Consider the following 20,709-nt stretch of genomic DNA (forward strand, 5'->3'; position numbering starts at 1 on the left):
ACAGAGCAAACTTTCAAATATTATTTATCTTAAAGGTCATATCTGACAACTCTACATATTTTTGCTACCTGAATTTATCCTTATTTTGTGCCTGGTAAGTTCCCCCACTAGATATTAAGCACAATATGGGCAGGAATAATATCTGTTTTGGCTCATCACTATATCCCCAGGACTTAGGAAAAAATTTTAACACATAACAGGCACACTGTAAATATTTATTGAATGAATGAATACATGTACTGATAAATTGAACCTTTTCAGATTAAATTATAAAGAATAGTATGGAAATCTCTGACTGTTAGACTTTAGCTTCATGCTGGACATTGGTACTGAAGCTATTTAATCAGTGCAATGTTTTAGATAAATTAGATATGATAATTGATAAAGTATGGAATAGAAATAGTGACCATTGGATATTTTTCACTGACATGGCTATTAAAAATAAAAACCTTAAACAGAAAACTCAAATGTGAAGATGACAAAAATTGATTTTAATAATACATTAAATGATATTTTGAAATTTTCATACTAGATCTGTAGAGGGGAGAATTGAGATGAATGGTATCTTATAGATAGATGAAAAACAAGTACTTTCACATATCCTACAGAGCAGGTAGGAAAAGGGAATTGAAACTGTAAATATAAAATGAAGTTGAAGTTGAGGTTGAAAAAATATATGTGAAATATTCTGCTAAGCTCATAAAAATAGCGAATACCTTGATTACACCATTATTGAACAAAAATGCTCTTATAAATTTTAAGAAACCAAAGGGACTTGTGGAGCCAAGGAAAACCTCTGTAATAGACTCTCAGGGCTTCATCTCTTTTGCTTAAGAACTACTTATCATATTGAGGAGTTTGTATAAATTACTTATTTTGCCCCAAAACAATGCTGGACATTTTCAGATGATAATAATTGACACATTAAATTTAATATTTCTAGGTCAGTGATTCTGACACTTTTCACTTAGATCACAGAGTGAGGAAAAGGTTCTGAATAGCAACCACATCACTCATTTCTTCTTACTGTGGTTACAGTTTTCCCTTCATGGTGCAGATACCTATTTTCCATGTTTGTCTGACTCAGTGTAGATTTAGATCTGCTGTGCAAACTTGTTTTTTTTTTTTTAAATTATATGTAAGGAATGAAACAGAGGAGCTCATTCCTGGAAATTGAACCTCCCCATAGTTGTAGCTGGCTCTGCTTATAGGCGGCCAATAAAGGAAACCATATCAAGCCTCAGAGGTCTGTGTATTGTGGTACTTGCCTCGGAGATTTTGTAACCCTTTTCCCACTGTGTTTGTGATGATCCTTCATAATCACTAGGTCTAAATAATTGAATCATTTCAACCACAGCAACAATGGAACGCTTTTGTTCCATTATTGCTCCCCCAAATCAAACAGAGCCATGAATGGGCATGTTGAGCTGCCATGTGGGTAGATTTTAAAAGATATTTCCTCTTATTGGCCCAACCCATGAGATTCCTATTAGTACTTTTTTAAAAATAGTTTTACATTTATCCTCTAACTCTTTTCCTATGATACTTAATCATTCTCTTTTTTTCAACAAATATTTGTTGAGCACCTACTGTATTCCAAGCTCTGTGCAAGCACTAAATTTGTAATGATGCACAGCAGATATGATCTCTGCCCTCATAGAAGAGGCAACAGAATATATGGTAGATATACCAAGTAAACAATGAATTATAACAGACTAATGTTGAGGTCTAGATCAACCCTGAGTTAGAATATTAAAGCAAGAGGAGAGGCAAACTGAAATGAGGCTGAAGAGATAAACTGGAGTTACACCATGCAGAACTTGTTAGTTATGTAAAGGGATTTCAACCTAATTTTAAGAGCAGTGAAAGACATTTGAATTTTAAACTAAGAGTGATTTTATCAGATTTGTACTTCATAAAGATCATCGAGGCTATAGAATGGAGAATAGGTGGAGGTGGGGAGACTCTTAACAGTGGGCAGGTATTCTTATCCACATTTCATTGATGAAAAACACAGCTGATTACGAGATCCTAGAGTCAAAGCCATTTCCTATTTCAACTTGTATTCCCAGTCTTCAGAGGAGTGGTTGGAGTTGACCTTTGATGTCTATTTTAATCTACACTGCCTTTTTTTTTTTTTAAAGGTACCATGGCTCCTACTAAGTTTCTAGAAACTTCACTTTGGGCATATAAACTTGATATAACTGGATTTTCAGATTCTAGCTCTGTTTCTGCCTAAGTACTTTCTGCTGGTTTCTTTTACAACAATGTATAAAGTTCAGCCATGTACTTCTATTTCATACTACAGGTGATTTGTGAACCCACTATCTATCAGAGGGTGTACTTCCCCTTTTCCAACATGCCCAAAGGGAAATACTAGGATTGACTTCTTAGGCAACTTCCCTCTAAGGAGGCAAAATTACATTCTCCCAGAACAAAGAAGTTGTGAAATATAGCTGAATATTACATTAATGAGAGTTTGAAAGCTCCAGGTTTACTTTCTGAAAGAAATCTTGTACACTGTCCAATATTGCCTGGTTAGCTTAAAATATTCAGAGATTTGTAGACAATTACTTTTTTGTAAGATTATACAAATATCACAAACTTTGAGATTATTTTGATAATATGGTAAACTGAAATAATTTTCTGAAATTTTCCACCCAAACATGATTTATCTGAAATATTCAAATAATTAATTTAAAAACCCACTTTCATAAATATTTAAAAATACAGAACATTGAAAGGATTGATACCCTCAAACCCACCACTAGATTAATATTATATCTGCTTCAGATATTTTAAATAAAAATAAGTCAAAAATATCTTTTAGAATTTTCCCTCCCTTCCTTTGAGACAACAACCTAATGAATTTGATGTGCTTAATTTCAATGTTTCATACACAAAGTTTCTATATATTTATCCATAAGCAGTAGAATATTATTTTGTGTGTTAAATTTGCTTAATGGTATTTTACTGTATGGTCTTTAACTTGGATTTCTATTAAGCAAAACTTCATATTCTATTTATAAATTTTATTTAAAAATTTACAACATTTACAAATACTTTATACCCACCAAGCAATAATTCCTTCCTCCCTCCTCTGCTTATCACCTAGTAACCTATACTTTACTTTCTTGTAAGCAGTTTTATTGAAATATATTCACATATCATAAAATCCATCCAAAGTATACAACCAAGGCTTTTCGTATAATCACAAAATTGTGCATTCATCCCTACAATTAATTTTAGAACATTTTCATTGCTCCAAAAACAAAAGCCCCATATCCCTTAGCAATCACTATTCAATCCCTCTATCCTTCTGTAGATACATATATAACTACTAACCTATTTCTGTCTCTATAGATTAATTTATATTTACAATCGATATAAATGGGAATCATACAATCTGTGGTACTTTGTGTCTGGTTTCCTTCACTTAGCATGTTTTTAAAATTATTATTATTTAATTAGAGAAGTTAAGGTTTACAGAAAAATCATGTAAATAATACATTTCCATATACTCCTTATTGTTGACAGTTTGCAATAATCCGATACCTTTGTTGGAACTGATGAAAGAATATTAAAGTAGTACTATTAACTATAGCCCATGGTTTGCAGTAGATGATTTTTCCCACATATCACCCTATCATTAACATCCTATAATAGTGTCTACATTTGTTATGATTCATGAAAAAACATATACAATTAACTCCAATCCATTGTCTGCAAGGCTCACTGTGTTTTACAGTTCCATGGTTTATCTTCTATCATTCTAATAACACGCATGACCCAAAACTTTCCCTTTGAACTACATTCAAATACATAGCTCAGCGCTATTAATTACACTCACAATAATGTGCTATCATCACCACCGTCTATTTCTAAACCTTTACAGTCAACCTAAATAGAAATTCTGGACAAATTAAATATCAGCTCCCCATTCTCTACCCTTACCCACTAGTAACCAATATTCTAGATTCTATTTCTACCAGTTTTCTTATTATAATTCTCTATCAATGAGATCATACAATATTCCTTCTTTTGTGCCTGATTTATTTCCCTCAGCATAATGTCCTCAAGGTTCATCCATGTTGCCACATCCATCAGGACTTCATTTCTTTTTACAGATAAATAACATTCCATCATATGTATATACCATATTTTGTTCATATATGCCCTTTATCATGACAAAGGAATTTCCTTCTATTCCTTATTTCTAAGTGTTTTTATCAAGAAATGTTGCTGGATTTCATCAAATCTCTTTTCTGCATCAATGGAAATGATCATGTAGTTTTTCCCTTCATTTTGTTGATGTGATGTATTGCATTAACTGATTTTATTATGTTGAACCACTGTTACATATCTGGGATAAAACCTACTTGATCATGTGTTAATACTATTACAGATCCATTTTCTGGATTTTCTTGAAGTATTTTTATCCGGCTTTAGTATTAGGGTAATGTTGACCTCATGGTATGAGTTAGGTAGTGCTCTCTTTGGAAGAGTCTGAGCAGGATTTGTGTTAACACTTCTTGGAATGATTGGTCGATGCTTTGGTTTGCCAAAGCTGCTGAAATGCAATATACCAGAAATGGGTTGGCTTTTACAATGGGGGTTTTTTAGTTTACAGATTTACAGTTCTAAGGCCAAGTAGGCATCAATAGGAGGATACCTTCACTGAAGAAAAGCCACTGGCCTCTGGGGTTCCTTTGTCAGACGTAAGGCACATGGCCATAGTCTCCTGGTCCTACACTCCCAGTTTCTTTGCTTTCAGCTTCAGTTTGTTCTTCCTTGCTCCTGTGGGCTTTTTTTCTCTAAGCGCTCTCCAAACATCTATGGGGGTTTCTCTTTGAGCTCTCTGGGCTTTTCCTGTCTTTCATCTTCATAAAGGAATCCAGTAAGAGATTAAGACCTACCTTGCATTGGGTGGGTCACATATCAACTGAACAACCTCATCAAAAGTTCCCACCCAACAGTAAGTCTGCACCCACGGGAATGGGTTAAAAGAACATGGCCTTTTCTGCGGTACATAACAGCCTCAAGCCAGCATAGAATTTACCTGTGTGGCCATCTGGTTCTAGAATTTTCTAGGTTGAAGGGTTTTTGTTGTCTGATTCAATCTCTGAACTTGTGATTGGCTTGTTGATAGCTTCTGTTTCTACTAGAATCTACTTCTCTTTGTGTGTTTCTATGAATTTGTCCATTTCATCCTTGTTATCTCATTTGTTGGAACACAGTTGTTCATAGTATCCTCTTCAGATCATTTTTATTTCTCTGGGATCAGTAGTAATGTCCCCCCTCTCATTTCTTATTTTACTTATCTGCATTTTCTCTCAGTTTAGCTAAGGGTTTCTCAATTTTTTATTCTTTCCAAAGACCCACTTTTTGTTTTGTTAATTCTCTATATATTTTTTTAATTCTCAATTTCATTTCTTTCTCCTCTGATCTTTATTTCATTTCTTCTTCTTGCTTTTTGGTTAATTAGCTGTTTTTTTTTTTCTAGTTCCTCTAAGTATACAGTTAAGTCTTTGATTTTAGCTCCATCTTCTTTGTTGATGGGCAATAATTTTCCCTCTGATAACCTCCCTCACTGTATCACATCAGTTTTTATATGTTGTATGCTCATTTTAACTTATCTCAAGATATTTACGGAGTTCCCTTGTAATTTGTTCTCTGACCCACTGATTAAAAGGATGTGATTTACTTCCATATATATATTGATTTTCCATTTCTCTTCCTGTTATTATTTCCAGGTTCATTCCATTATGATCAGAGTGAATGCTTTGTATGATTCAAATGTTTCTAAATGTTTTGAGGCTTGATTTGTCCCCCAACATGTGTTCTATTCTGAAGAATGATATGTGCACTTGAGACGAATGATATATCCTGCCGTTTTGGGGTGCAATGTTGTATATATGTCTGTTATATCCTTTTTATTAATCATATTTTTCAAGTTCTTTTTCCTTACTGTTCTTCTGCCTAGATGTTCTGTCTATTGATGAGAGTGGTATAATGACATTTCCAATTATTATTGTAGAAGTGTCTATTTCTCCCTTTAGTTTTGCCAGTGTTTGCTTCATATTTTCAGGCACTGTGGTTAGGTGCAAAATTATTTATGATTATTATTTCTTTTTGGTGGGTTGCTCCTTTTATCAATATAAAGTGTCTTTCTTTGTCTATTATAATAGCTTTTGACTTAAAGTCTATTTTGTCTGTTATTAGTATAGTTACCCTAGCTATTTTTTGGTTACTGTTTGCATGGAATTTCTTTTTCCATACTTTCACTTTCAGCCTGTTTGTGTCTTTGGGTCTAAGGTGAATCTCTTGTAAATTCACCTTACCCATTCTGCCAACTTGTGTCTTTTGATTGGAGAGTTTAATCCATTAACTTCAGTGTTATTACTGTAAAGGCAATATTTAAGCCATTTAGTCCTTTGTTTTTTATATGCCACATCTTTTTTTTTTGTCTCCCTTTTCCTTTATCACAGCCTTCTTTTCTGTATAGTTGATCTTTTGTGATATATCTGACTGATCCCTTTCTAATTTTCTTTATGGTAACCCTGGGCTTTATATTACACAACTTGTATCTATAATCTACTAGTTGAAAAGACACCAACTTAGCTTCAATAGCATAGTGTTCTCTGCTCCCATATCCCTGTTTTCCCTCTTTATCCCTCTTAACCACTTTATATTGTTCATATCTGTTATCAGAAAATATGCCTTTTCTTGTTCAATTGTATTCTTATATTAATCAAAGAACAGAGTTGTTTATTGAGTATACAGTACTATTAGGTTTTGCATTTACATTTTCTTATGACCTTCCTTTCTTCACAATACTCCAAGCCTTATTCTCCTTCTTTTTCTATCAACTTGCATCACTCTTCAATAATCTTTGTAGGGAAGATCTCTTGGTGATGAACTCTCTTTGTTGCTGTTTATCCGTGACTACTCTAAACTCTTCCTCTTTGTTTTTTTTTGTCACATGGGCAGGCACTGGGAATCGAACTCGGGTCTCTGGCATGGCAGGTAACAACTCTGCCTGCTGAGCCACTGTGGCCTGCCCAAACTCTCCCTCATTTTTGAAGGACAGTTTTGTTTGATAAAAAATTCTTGGCTGGCAATTTTCTGTTTTAATATCTTAAATACCACTGCCTTCCTGCCTCCATATTTCTGATGTGAAATCAGCACTTAGTCTTACTGAGGATCCCTTGTATGAACTTAATCAATTTTCTCTTCCTGCTTTCAGAATTCTCTGTCTTCGGCATTTTACATTCTGTTTAGTATGTGTCTAGGAATAAGTCTAATGAATGTATTCTATTTGGAGTACACTGTGCTTCTTGGACATATTTATTTATGTCTATCATAAAAGTTGGGAAGTTTGGGCCCATTATTTACTCAAATATTCTTTCTGCCCCCTTTCGCTTCTCTTCTTCTGTAATACCCATGGCACATATGTAGGTGCTGTTACTCAAATTCCTGACACACCACTTAATTTTTTTCTATTCTTTTCTCCATCTGACCATATAATTTCTGTCTTCTAGTTTGCTGATTCTCTCTTCTGCCTGTTCAAATCTGCTATTATATGCTTCTAGTGCATTTTTAATCTCTACTATATGACTCACATCCCCATAATACCTATTATATTTCTTCTTATACTTCCAAATTCTTACTGCTCACATATTGTATTTTTTTTTTGAGTAGGAAAAAAATCATTTTATTTCCCTGTAAACATCAAGCTGATGTGTTTCTAAATATTCAGCTAGATGACCAATTCCAGTTGTTGTCTTAATTCAAATGTTCACCCGAAAAATAGCCAAGCAACGGAAATTCATTGTGAGATACCTTCTAGAGAAAACAGCTACGTTCCTATATATTTTATTAATTTAGTCTCTCAACACTTAGCAAGTAACATTAATTTAAATGCATAATTTCAAAGTCAACATTCCTTTCACTGTGAACACAAAACTTCCTAAAAGATACTTGTGGGCTGGAGCGCAGCAATGAATGGCTGCTGGACCAGCATGTTGAAAGCCAAGCTTAGAAAGGCATAAATTATACACACACTCTCAGTATGCATCTGTTGCTCATGTTTTTGCTGTACATATCTGACTTAGATTGTATAAATTATTTCTTCACATTCAAGTAAGGTGAATACATTTTCATCCTCATTTTGAAATAAATCTTTATCAAAGAAAAATGAAATTTAAAATGTCAAAGAAGTTCCCCCACGTTTGTTACATCTGATCAGGTGAGGGATTTAAATATTTTCTTCACTACATGTACATATTTATTTTTTTCATGGGCAGGCACTGGGAATAGAACCCAGATCTCTGGTACGGCAGGTGAAAATACATGTACAATTTTTTACCCTTAGTGCCTCGCTTTGCAGTGAAACCTCCAGTGCCTTTTTGAAAACTCCATCCAGCAGATGATTATGTTGTTAAGTCTTTGGTTGAATCCTTCTTATGACAATGAATTATAACAGAGTCCGAAAATGTATGACCATTAACACCCTTGGAACCTGCTAATTATTGCAAATAACCTCACATGTGCATATAATTCAAGCAAACTTTGTAGGGAGAGGGTACAAAATAAATATTACAATATCCTTTCAACTCTACCTAAGTGCTGCCAACAGTGGTTAAATGAAAAGATAATGTCACTAATAGGAAGAGTCAAACTATCATAAAGATTGTTTTCCAAGTAGTTAGAACAAATTTGCAAAACAAAGGTAAGAGCCTATGCCAGTACATTTTTCCTGTAGTGTAGTGTAATTGCTAATATGAGGTACAATTTGTAAGCAATGAGTAAAAATATAAATTGTATAAATTTATATAAAATTTAATAAATTTATATAAACTATCAGTAAATCACAGTTTGGTAAAAAAACTTCTCAGCTAATGCAAATTTGCGGATGGGTTTAAGGGAATTCATAAGGGACAGAGAAGGGTTTCCAGTGGGAACATTGTTTATGTTTCTTACGGTTAGCATCACTTCACATGTAACATCCATTGTTGCAGAAAGGTAAATCCTTTCCAGGTATGCTGGCCAAGAATATACTTTATGTAGCATAGTAAAATCATTTAAATATTACTAATACTTCATTTTTTGCAAAGTTAAGAGTGAATTATGTACTAGGAATTTTCCAGACTATCTAAATTCAGGGATAAAAACCAAACGAAAACTTTTACCATTTCTTTAGTAAATGGCTTGTGTGAAATCCCAAGCTCACTCACATTTTTATAGATGGATTTATTTGATGAAGATTGTGATCCATTGATTATTTAGCAGTAATTTTACCAAGCTATAAATTCTTTTAGTAACAGGCATTATAAACAGCTAATACTAATCTTATGTAAAAACCATGAGTGCTACACTGGTGAATATACAGCCCATGGATAACTTAAAAAATATTTCCCATTTTAAAAGGCTACACAAAGCATACTAAACAAAAGAGCTATAATATGGATACATGATTGATGTGTCTAAAATGGTATATATAGAGTCCATAAAGTTAATTATGTGTTCAGTACATTTTTCTCTGATTCTCGTCATGCTTCACTTTCTCCAGAAACTGAATTTTGTACTTCCTTTTCTAAACTTGTATAATCTGGTTATCCTTGGGCATCAAATTATATTTCATCACAAATTTAGTAAACTGATGATGCAAAAATGTTTCATTTTCATATTCTTCAATATCTGCCAGTGATGAAAATAAGCATGTAAAAATATTCTGCAATTCCTATGGCAAACTGATCCTGGATTTGCTACGGATGATTCCTTTATGCTGAGTCTGCTGGGAAAACATTTATTGCTATTCTGAAGACACGCAGCACCATCAAGTGTGTGCCTAGTGTCATCTATGGCAGGACACTCTTTTGGAGTTTTATGAGCTGCACAAGAAAAATCCATTGTTCCATTGCCGTCATCTAAGTCCAAGTATCTGGTTGGCATTCACTCTGAAGTTTCACAGCAAGCCCGTTCAGCTCAAGGCAGAACTGCCTTAATGTTCATATTTCCATGTACCTTCATCTTGGCCTTCAGGTAGTTCAAGAATTTTGTCAGTATTAGAGCAATCTGCCCTTATGTTCTGATGAGTATACTGCTGAATGGCTAGTGTACTGTCCATTTCATCAAAGCGTTACCAGACCAATAATAGAAATCCTGCGCCTTGGTGCTGACCTGTTCTGCCTCAGCACGCTGTCCCCTCTGCCATGACTATAGTGCTAAAGTCTGGGAGGCTGGAGTTGCTACCTAGATGTCATATTGTGTTAATATCCTTTATCTCTTTACCATATTTTCTTTCATCTCCTTGAATTGATTTGAGATTTGGTGAGTATCCTGATTAGTTGTTCCAACTTCTGAGTCTTGTCTGAAGTTTTAATTTGTTCCCTTGACTGAGCCTTATCTTCCTGTCTTTTAGTATAGTTTGTGAGTTTTTGCTGATGTATAGACATCTGATTCTCTTGATGAGTTAACTATGAAAGTCTGCTTCTCCTTCCTTCTGAGGTTTTATTGTTGATTGGCTTTGAATTAAGGCTCTTCTTTGACTCTTGATCTAACTTATCCTAGACCTTTAGAACAGCTCATGTTTAACTGTTCAGATTTTCTCAGCTCTTCTTCGTTTGATTCCTACCTTGGGTATGTAGTACAGTTTTTACAATTGTACTTCTTGTGCAATTGTTTCAACCCCAGGAGAGTTCCTTTCCTTTGTTCCTTTTTCAGGAATCTTGATCTGTCTTTTGGGTTCTGTGCAGAATTTTCCCCCCAGCTCCTATAATTTGTTTACATTCTCTCCCTCACTCAGTGACCCATTTTCCTTACACTTTTCAGTTCTGGGACCCATCTTATCTTACAATTCCATTGAACTCCACCCCTCCACTTTCTTTTTGTCCTGTGAAGTTTTCTTGCCTACTATTTCTTTCTCATTAGAGTATCCCACCCCTGGGAATCAGGTGGGGTCAATCCAGAAAGGTGGGTCACTTTGGAAAAGCCCATTTTGCCTTTAGTGGTCCAGCCACCTGAAACTGGAATGGTCACAACAGCTCTTACTGACCCTTCTAGAGCAGTCTTGCCACCCCCTGCAAGGGCCCCTTTGTAAGCAGCACTCCTCATTGGCTTCTGTTCTACCCTCTGTTCCTGTGCCTGGCTATGCATGGAGTTCTAACTCACTACTGGGATTTGGTCTATAGTCTGCTATGAGAGGGACTCCAGGCTGTTCTGCCTCTGGTGTGGCTCCCAAGCTGCATGGGACTGAGGGAGGCAGAGGATAAATGGGAACTGACTGGCTGTCTGGGATGTACTGCTCCTGAGATTTTTCTGTATCTATGATTCAGCATTTGTGGAGTTGTTCTCTAATTTCTACCCTCCTCCAGAGTTCAGAGCAGGTGGAATTTGTCCTTTTATTCACTGAATCTTTGGGGAGGCTTTTTCAAGGGATGTTTGCATTTCTATGTGGAGGAAAACACCTCTAATTTACTTTCTGTCTATACAAATTTGCTATTCCTAGATGATTCATATAAAAACGTCATGTTTTTAAGATTTGTCCATGTGGAAACATATGGCTGTAGTTCACCATTTGAACTGCTATATGGCATTCCAGTGGATGAATAGGCCATATTTAACTTTTACTCACCTACTCTTCTATTGAGGAATGCAGTTTTATTCTAATTTTTAATTATTTAAAGTTTTCCTGTGAATATTAGTTACCTGTCATTACACAGGTGTGCTAATTAGATTCAGTCGTCAACTTGGCCAGGTGAACGTGCCTAGTTACGTGGACATGAGCCAATGGTACGTGAACCTCATCTGTTGCTCATTACATTTGCAGTAGGCTAAGAGGCGTGCCTACCGCAATGAATAATGTTTGAGTTAATTGGCTGGTGCTTAAATGAGAGAGCTCAACTTAGCATAGCCCAAGCAGTTCAGCATACCTCACCTCAGCACTCACAGCTCAGTCCAGGCCTTTGGAGATGCAGAAAGGAATCACCCTGGGGAAAGTTGTTGGAACCCAGAGGCCTGGAGAGAAGGCCAGCAGAGATCACCCTGTGCCGTCCCACATAAGAAATAACCACATTGGAAAGCTAGCTGCCTTTCCTCTGAAGAACTATACATCAACTAAATAAATTCCCTTTTATTGAAAACCAATCTGCCTCTGGTGTGTTGCATTCCGGCAGCTAGCAAACTAGAACAATAGGTTTGGTTATATCCTAATATTTCATATGATAGAAATTACTGAGTTTCTTATAGGTTCTTAGAATTTGCCTGAACAGATGTATTTTATCTTAAATTCATTGTGGACATAAGGAGTAAAATATTCACCTGATTTGAAAATGAGGCCCATCGTTTGTGTGTAATTGTCTTCACGTTTCTTGGCTGTTAGTGTGAGTCGTCATATTGCGTGCAGTGCTGCCCAAGTTCATTTCCTCTCCACCTTCAGCACTTTATAGCTGAAGAAAAATAAATCTCAGTGAATTTTGAGTTTTTCTTTTTCGATATTTTTATTTTTCCCCAGCACTTGTGATGGTCATAAAGATCTTTGTTCCCACTCATCCCGATTTTAAAGTACACACAATTGTCTTTTAACGTCATGTCACTGGTCTGTGAAACGAGATAATTGCTTTTACTAGGACTGGTTTCTGAAGATTTTGAAATGGCATGAATAATCTAATGATTTGCCTGAGCAGAAGTAATTGTTTTTTTGTTACATGCAAACTAAAGTAGAAAGATTTTTAAATTACCTTGATGTGAAATTTTCCTTAACCCTTAAACCTGTTTACCTTTCTCATTTTACATTTGATTTATTTTTAGACTTTTCAGAATGTCTGTTTTTCATTCACTGTGAAAAAGCCCCTCCTATTAAAACCAAAAGCTCACCTTCTAACCCTGCTGCACAAATGACCCGAGGGGATACAAAATGGATCAGGATGTGTCAGGATCAGAGTGCCTAGGTTGGGATGCAGGCTCATAAAAACATATTGTCTGTGTGGGTTTGAGCAATTTCTTTTGGCCAAATTTTCTCATCTTTAAATAGATACCTCTTTCAAAGGTTATTGTCAGGATTAAATGTGATATATTCAAGGATTCTAATTCCTGGAATATAGTTGACCTTCATTCTTGACGAAATTGGACATCTGATTCCTACATTTGGTTTTTCATGTTTTATAAATTTAGCTATGCTTAATGATGTGTAATAGTTGGATTACAGATCTAATCCCTAGCAATCCTAAAGAATGAGTTTGGTAATTTGACCAAAAACATTCTAAGCTATGATGTAAAACTGAGCTACCGATTGCTTCTTCTCATAAGCTTTTATTAGCAAAAGAACCTTAGGGATGACTAACTAAACCATAGTCTTAAGATAAATAAAAACTAGCTGTTTGTTTGGAAAATCCTGAAATTTAAATGAAGGTGCATAGTAACTCTAATTACTGAAATATACATAGAAATTGGGAAGTTGTATAGCCTGAAATGTTTTAAAGTTATCTGAAAGGTTGATTTTAAACTCACTGAAATTGAAACTTTGATTAATGAAACTTTGGTTATATATTTTAATCCCTGATCTCTAAAACCATTCCATTTAGGGTAACTATTTTTTACTTGGCATTGATCATGTTGAGTTTTTTTTTTGCATTTGTATTTTCTAATGAATAGTGGCACTTAAAGTTTGTTGTCCTTTGCTCTGCCAATCAATATACCCACATACATTTTTCTCTAAGATCCTAACAGACTTGCAGTAATAACAGAGTAATAACATATTTTCTGCCAGTTAAATGAAAATTTTGCCTGAAGGAAGACCTGGTGGCATAATAGTTTATGGTTATAAGGTGTATTAGTCTTCTGTCACTGCTGTAACTAACACATAACAATCTAAGTGCCTTAATAATACCTTCATCTACAGTTTTGTAGTATGGACATCTGACACAGGTTTTATATTCATTGGTTCCTGTTAGTAATATAAGCTCTTTCTGACCTGCCTTTGTAATAGCATCTCTTTCTCTGATTTTTCTTCTGCCTCCCTTTTCCACTTTTAAAGACCTTTGTGATTACATTGGACACACCTGGATAACCCAAGCAACTCGCCCAATTTTAAAGTTAGCTGGTCAATAACCTGAATCCCATCTGCAACCTTAGCTCCCCTTTGCCATGTTGCCCAGCATATTTACAATTCCAGGGATTAGGATGTGCACATCTTTAGGAAAGTATTATTTTACCAAGGACCAAAGGCAAGGCTAAAATCTGCCTAGAAATATAGCCCCAATCCTACTTACACCCCTCCCCCCCCCACTTTAAGAACTTTTTCTTAAAAAACATATCACGAATATGAGCAAAATCTGGGGAAGAAAAGAACTTTTGCAAGATGAAGACTCTGGCTTCTAATGGAATTTTAGTGGAGTTAAAGATGCAGCTTGCTAAAGGGAGAAACCCATTAGTGGAGTGAATTATAGTTCTAGATTTAAGAAGCAGAAGAGTTTGTGGCTTGGGGAAGAGATTAAGAAGTAATTCCAAAGAACTGAAGTCCTCGGACTTCATAATTTGTCCTAAGACATAGCTACCCCTCACTGTAATCGTTCAAAAATACTTGGAGGCGGGCCGCGGTGGCTCAGCGGGCAAAGTGCTTGCCTGCTATGCCGGAGGACCTCGGTTCGATTCCCGGCCCCAGCCCATGTAACAAAAACGGAGAAACAGAATACAATAAAACAAGAAAATGTTTAAAAATGTTTCCCTTTCTTCCTTCCTTCCTTCCTTCTATCCTTCCTTCCTTCTCTCTGTCTTTCCTTTAAAAAAAAAAAAAAAAATACTTGGAGCTCAAGAAGTGGTAATATGTAACTCACAAGTATTTTTAGATCATTAGTGAAAACTACAAACCACATTGTTTATCTTGAACTTCGGAATAGATTACTATCCAAGGAGCCGAGAAACCTAAATCTCTTTCTAGTTCAGATTATTAACTTGCTGTCTAGTTTTAGGCAAACCAGGTTAAGTTTCTGGACCCTGATTTCTTCAGATCTACAGTGAGGAAAGACAACCTAGGAGATCTCTAATTTATCTTTTAGCTGTAAAATCTCAATAGTAAAAACAAAGATTTATTGGATTCCTTAGTCTCGCTAAGCAATTTATTCACATTGCCTTATTTAATCGTATAGCAAGCCTGTGAGTTAGATATTGTCATCTTTATTTCAGATAAGAAGCCATTAGGTTAAATAAGTCACCAAGAAAACACAGGGATAAATGTGGGAGTAAGAATTGAAATTCATGTTTTCCCCACTCCAGAGCCTGTATTTTTATCCATTGCCACACTTTGGATTGATAACTAATTCAAATAAAATGGTAAGACACCGTTTCTGAATCTATTACCTTAATGAAGGGATTCCCGCTGCAAGAGGGTCCTAGTAGAGGCAGCTGGAATCAGGGCACCTTCCTTTCCATAGTTAGAAATAAACCTTTCCTTTCTGTAGTTAGAAATAAACCCAGGCTGCACTTTGGCTATCCTGTAATTCTAGAATTCAGTCCATACTCAGGGTAATAAAGGGAAAGTGTTTTCTTTCTAACTAAGCTAGAAAAAGTTTGCTTTACTTGTGTCCAAAATAATTATTAGACAAGCATGAAATACTTTATTAAAAATATTTACTCTTTTTCCTACAGACACTTAACGTGGGGAAAGACACCCAAGAGTTTCAGGAAGTTTTATCTAATCGTTTACATGCAACTTAGTTTTTCTTCCAAATCAAAATGCTCATCTGCACTAGTGGTTTGATATTTCAATAAAATAAAAAGTATTTAGGCTGGTATTTTACTGCCATTTCAGTCTTTTAAATGACTTTTTGATCATCTTATCTTTTTCTCTGTAGAAGCCTCAAAACAGTAAACACTATATTTTACAAAAGAAGAATGATCAGTAAAGACAAACGACCTAATAAGTTTCCCAAAAGAAAAACTTGAGCTGTGCCTCAATAATTATATTGCTATTTTCCCAATTACAGACAGAGACATTAATATCATTCTTTTAAATGTGCCAATAAAAGTCATATTCAGCAAAATTGAATGAGATATTCTACTCATTTAGACATTTTCATTTTGCTATTTATTCATCTCCTTGCTGTATCAAATGGGCTTATTTTTTTCCTCCAGAAAACGCAATTCCATGGATTGGACACCATGATCCTTTCCAATGTTTTTTGAAAATATCTGGACCATGTTTTTGACCTTCAGAACACTCCATTTTAATCATTTCATGCATTTTCCCGCACATTTAGAGGTCATGATAGTGAAGTCTTTGAGGCTCAAAATATAATGCTGCACTTTTATAGCAAAATCTGTGTAAACTTACCTATTAGGTTACTTCTTTAGGTCTAATTGTAAAAAAGTAATGAGATAATGGGTGGTGTGATGGTGGCTCAGTGGCAGAATTCTCACCTGCCATGCCGGAGACCTGGGTTCAATTCCCAGTGCCTGCCTGTGGGAAATAAAAATAAAATAATGAGATAATATATGAATTGTTACTGTGTAATACTTATTCTTTTAAATTATTTCATAGTTATGAAATGAAATAGTGGGACTGGCAATTCAGAAATTCTCTTTCTTTATAGCCTGGTTGTTTGTTTGACATGACATGGGTTTGGTTTATATGATAAGCCCATGACTGAATGTAGAAGAACAATATTATATTGGTCCTATTTTAGGACCCTTTCCTAACTATGAATAAGTGGAAGATCTGTTGTTTTCTCTTCACATGACAGTGTTAATAAAAAGTTATTTATTACCCAAATACCGATTCTGGGGGTTTAGAATCTAATGACAGTAATCTGGTATTTATATCAATAGCTTCAATTTATATGAGGAATATCCATTAATTTCACAAAAAGGAATTTCTATGAATTATAAATAGTAACTATTGATATATCAGTAACATTTTTATAAATATTGCTGTTTCACTAAATATTCCATTTTCTCTAAATTACCATGAAGTGAAAATTAGTTACCAATGTAATAGGGCATAATTTAAAGCAAGGGAGAAAGCAACTCCCAGAATTGTCCTTTTCCTTTCTTCGTTAAGAAATGGCACCATTTCAGGTTGCCTGGAGGTCAATGCTTGTTTTATAAATAACAAAGGATAAAGGACCCTTTCTGGAGTTTTTATAGGAACTCAGTATTTTAGCTGAAAAGATAAGTAGATCAATAATTTTTAAACATATATTGGTTATAGAAACCATTCATGTAAAATGTAACTTAGAATTCCAAGTTGAAACCACTCTGAGTAAGAATAGTTAATATTGCTGAAGTTGTTGGAGATGAGGCTGGTGTAGCACTTAAGTAAGCCTTAGGGTTAGCATGTTTGTGAGGTTCCTGTATTACAGGTAACATTTTCTCTTCATACTCATATGTGCCTTTTTCTGGCTGGCTGTGTTTTTCCTAATGCCCTCATCAGATTTTTTAAGTGGCCAATGATTCAGAAAATGTTAAGAACACCCGATTGACTGAATAGATGAATGACCGAATATAATATTTTAGGAGAATGAAATTCACATTCCTTTTCTATAACCAATTAGGTTATAACCTTGAATAAATCATTTAAAAGCTTTCATCCTCTATTTCCTCATGAATGAAAAAAGAAGCTTCATTTAGATTATTTCAAGTTATTATACTAAATCCTGGAACAGAAAAAAGGACATTAGTGGAAAAGCAGATGAAATATGAATAAAGTCTAGTTTTAGTTAATAGATAACTGCTTAACTGTCCTAGGTACTTTAATCAAATACTATGAAATGGGCCACATTCACATTAAGCATTGGGAATTTATTGGCTCATGGTTTTGAGGCCCAAGAGACATCCAAATCAAGGTATAATCAAGGCAATGCTTTCTTCTTGAATATTGCTACTGACAATTCTTTCTTCTCTGTCATGTGGCACGGCACATGGTGGTGTCTGGTTACTCCTTCCTCTTCTGGGTTTCATTGATTTCAACTTCTTGTTTCCATGGCTGTTTCTCTCTGAACTTCATTCTCTTTATAAAGGGTGCCAGTAAGGGGGTTAAAACCCACCTTGATTGAGGGACATACCTTAACTGAGGTAACCTCATGGAAATGTCCCTACGTACAATGGGTTCACAGCTATAGGAATGGATTAACTTTAAGAACATGCTTTTCTAGCATAGGCACAGCTTCAAATCGCCACACTCCACCCTCTGGACCCTTCAAAAAACATGTTTTTTTCTGCATGCAAAATGTATCCATTCTATTACAATATCCCAAAAGCCTTAAGTCATTTCAATAACCATGATTAGCACAAAATGCATCAAAATCAATTATAGGTGTGGTGTGTCCTGGGGCACAATTCCCCTTCTTTTGTGGGCTTTTCTATATACATAGGTGAGCCTGCTCTCTTGACCAGAGAAGATGTCTTTAGTCCAGATCTCAGCTTCCATGATTCTGCCCTTGAAATGATTTTCCTTCAATCTGTTCCTTTTAGTCCAGGCTGGTAGTGGTTCTGTTGATGCAGATCTTGAAAAAAACAAAAAAACAAAAAGAACCAACTTGGTTTGCTTATAGTATACAGGGGTCCAAACCATCAGACAAAATAACTTTCCACAAATCTTCCTAGATAACTGCATTTCCAATACTGACTTTCCCTGAAATGGCTGACTGGTTCAGTTAAACCCTCCAGCACTATACTCTGGAGATTCACTTTCTGGAAACTCAGAAACCATCCATTTTTGGTTTCTTTGTGCCCAGGGGTTCAGGTCTCAGTTTATCCTTTTCCTCTCACATTTTACTTATGAAATTACAAGGAGAAACCAGATTTGACTTGGAAATCTCCTCAAGTAAATATCTAAGCTCATCACTCTCAAGTTCTGCCTTCCTTCTAACATCAAAATTCAATTTCTCCAAGTTCTGAGCCACTTTAAAACAAGGATCAGTTTTTCTTCAGTTTCTGATAACATTCATCATTTCCTTCCAAGGCCTTGTGAGAAGTACTTTTAAGATCTATGTTTGTTTTTAACTGTCTTCAAAACAGTTTAGGCCTTTTCTATCAAGCATCTCACAATTCTTCCGATCTTTATGCACTACCCAATTCCTAAGCGATTTCCACATTTTTGTTATTTGCAATAGCAGCACCGCCTCTCCCAATACCAAAATCTGTTTTCATTTCTTAAATACTTTAAGTACATATTGTGAAATGGGTTGGATGATACTTTCTTTATGAAGGCTAGCTGCCAGCAACCCTTGGCATTCTTATATGCCATTAGAGACCCACTAAATGTGCTTCAGCCCAGAAACAAAACAATGAAGGAAAGCATATTTGGAGGTGATATTCCATGGGGAGTGGACTGGTAAAACTAGAAGAGAGGTAACTCTTAGGATATTCCAGGGTTTAGCTACAGTCAAGAACTGGGGCTGTGGAAGGGTGAATAAAAAGACATCAGCTAAGGTACGAGAACTTCTAAAGACATAATTGACTTTGTAAAACCACATAGCTATGCTATGTATAATAAAGTCAACACTGGACCTTGGAACTGGAAACCATTTGGATACTCTGTTAAAAATAGTTTTTCCTTATGAATTTTTTTTGAAAGACTTACTTTTAGGTATTGCATATAATCAACCTTCTGAATCAATTCCTCTCCTTTTTCTTATTTATACCAGTCTTCTTAGAGGAAATGACAATTGTATGTTATAGTAAGTAAATGTGTATGTTTCAAAACAAAGCTATCTACTTTCCAAAAAAAACATTAATTGTAAATTGTGTTATGTGAATACACTGAATATTTAATAAGATAGACTGGAGAAGTCCTTTCTAACTAGAGAATTGAAATTGGTCTTAATTTCACCTTAAACTTCTATCATTCAGTTTCTATCACTGTTTTTCTGGGTGTAACCCACTGTGTACAGAAGAAATCACCGACTGCTCAAAATAATATGCTGAAGAATCCTTTTTTATAGCTCTAGTTAAATTGTAAGTATTCTCATGCTTTAATCACCCATTACTAAATCAAATTATTCTATAAATCAGTTTTCATGATAATTGATCAAGGGTGCTCTTCTAGAGATCTTACTTGGGAATCTTACAGATTTGTGAGTTTAAGACTGTCATTTTATTGTATTGCTTTATACAACCCTTTATAATCTGAGTAGTATATAAATTCTCAAATTTCACTAAATGTTAAAGCCATAAACTATCATTGAAATAAATTAGATCATATTTTTTTTCCACATGGAAACTTAGAACCAGAGAATTTAAGTAAATCAATACCATTAACTAATTTGTTCTCTCAGCTTTGTGGGGGGAAAACACAAAACAAAACTCTTAAAAAAAAAAAGAGATCAGATTTACAGAGTTACCTACCAACTCTTACTCCTAGCTCACACTTATTAACTATCTCACCATAGTTTCATTCTACAAAAATTAGCATTTTTAAAAAGCATCATTTTAAGGAGATTGCTATAAAACACTTTAAGATGGTAAATAGAAAAGATAGATTGAACCTTTGAAAAAAAGGAAAGACAGCATATCTTTTATATCCCAGTCTCCAGATGTATTCTCAGGCTGATTTGCCTTCTTTGGGACTGGGGTTTATTGCAATTGGAATTGGTTTGGGAGCATATGAAATAGAGAATCTAGCATTTTTAAAGAGTTGTTTCTGGTCCTAATTTTTAAATAATGGTATCAACTAATGATCGCTCATTTTTAAAGATAAATTTACATATTTTT

At 35.0% G+C, this 20,709-nt stretch overlaps 1 protein-coding gene and 1 pseudogene across 4 annotated transcripts in view; one reads left to right on the plus strand and one right to left on the minus strand.

Annotated features, from left to right (window-relative positions):
* Window positions 1–20,709, plus strand: part of GUCY1A2 (guanylate cyclase 1 soluble subunit alpha 2) — a 316,485-nt gene that overhangs the window by 286,957 nt on the left and 8,819 nt on the right. The window lies entirely within an intron of this gene.
* LOC143643336 (MOB-like protein phocein pseudogene) lies at window positions 9,552–10,144 on the minus strand (annotated as a pseudogene).

Source organism: Tamandua tetradactyla, chromosome 8 (genome assembly GCF_023851605.1).
Source record: "Tamandua tetradactyla isolate mTamTet1 chromosome 8, mTamTet1.pri, whole genome shotgun sequence".
NCBI lineage: Eukaryota > Metazoa > Chordata > Mammalia > Pilosa > Myrmecophagidae > Tamandua > Tamandua tetradactyla.